The sequence below is a fragment of the Austrofundulus limnaeus genome, unplaced genomic scaffold (genome assembly GCF_001266775.1).
Source record: "Austrofundulus limnaeus strain Quisiro unplaced genomic scaffold, Austrofundulus_limnaeus-1.0 Scaffold40, whole genome shotgun sequence".
Taxonomy (NCBI): Eukaryota; Metazoa; Chordata; class Actinopteri; order Cyprinodontiformes; family Rivulidae; genus Austrofundulus; species Austrofundulus limnaeus.
The window spans coordinates 2486639-2488270 of record NW_013952442.1 but is presented as its reverse complement, the minus strand read 5'-3'; positions in this window follow the sequence as shown (position 1 = coordinate 2488270).

Here is a 1632-nt window from a genome sequence, read left to right as displayed (position 1 = left end):
AAACCACATACTGAAACGGCCTGGGTCGGATTTGAAAAAATCGGATTTGTCTCGTTCAGACTGTCATAAAAAATACATCTTAAATACAATACAGACCAAAAGTTTGGACACACCTTCTCATTCAAAGAGTTTTCTTTATTTTCATGACTATGGGAATTGTAGATTCACACTGAAGGCATCAAAACTAAGAATTAACACATGTGGAATTATATATTTAACACAAAAGTGTGAAACAATTGAAAATATGTCTTATATTCTAGGTTCTTCAAAGTAGCCATCTTTTGCTTTGATTACTGCTTCACACACTCTTGGCATTCTCTTGATGAGCTTCAAGAGGTAGTCACCTGAAATGTTTTTTCAACAGTCTTGAAGGAGTTCCCAGAGATGCTTAGCACTTGTTGTCCAGCTCAYCCCAAACCATCTGGATTGGGTTCATGTCTGGTGACTGTGGAGGCCAGGTCATCTGGCGCAGCACCCCATCACTCTCCTTCTTGGTCAAATAGCCCTTACTCAGCCTGGASTTGTGTTTGGGGTCATTGTCCTGTTGAAAAAAAAATGATGGTCCAACTAAATGCAAAGCAGATGGAATAGAATGCTGCTGCAAGATGCTGTGGTAGCCATGMTGGTTCAGTATGCCTTCAATTTTGAATAAATCCCCAACAGTGTSACCAGCAATGCAACCCCACACCATCACAACTCCTCCTCCATGCTTCACGGTGGGAACCAGGCATGTAGAGTCCATCCGTTCACCTTTTCTGCTTCACACAAAGACACGGTGGTTGGAACCAAAGATCTCAAATTTGGTGTCATCAAACCAAAGCAGAGATTTCCACTGGTCTAATGTCCATTCCTTGTGTTCTTTAGCCCAAACAAGTCTCTTGTCAAGAGAATGCCAAGAGTGTGTGAAGCAGAAAGCAAAGCAAAAAGGTGAMTACTTTGAAGAACCTAGAAYATACAGAATAAGACATATTTTCAGTTGTTTMACAATTTTTCTTAATGTGTTAAATCATAATTTTGATGCCTTCAGAGTGAATTTACATTTTTCATAGTCATGAAAATAAAGAAAACTCTTTGATTGAGAAGGYGTGTCCAAACTTTTGGTCTGTACTGTAGGTTTTGCAGGTGTTGACTTGTTGATTTACCTGGTTCAAACATAGCTGCTACAGTATGTGTTTGAAGTTTGGATTTTCTTCATACATTTAGCTATAATGAATTATTCATGTAAAATTGTGACTGTGTGGAAGGGCATRAAGCCCCAGAACTCTTATGTTTAAAGGGACAATATCATGTAAAATCAACTTTTTTGAGCTTTATATCATGTTATAATGTTATAAAAACATGTCCAAAGCCTTGCTTTTACTCATTCATGCATGTTTGAGAAATCCTGCAGTGTTTTTAGGCAGCCATGCTGAGGAGCAAAATGACAGGTAGGGACCAGAAATGCCTTTTGGTACAAGGAAAGCCCCTGGGACGTGTCTTTAAGCCGAGCTTCCTCATGGCGGAGCACCCCCCCTCCCCATACAACCCCGCCCATGACTCCTGCAGACTCTCGTGAAAGTGAAACTTAAACTGTTTGCTGAGCTCTCAACATTAGTTATCACTCAGTGAAGCTCTTTTCAGATTCAAAATACC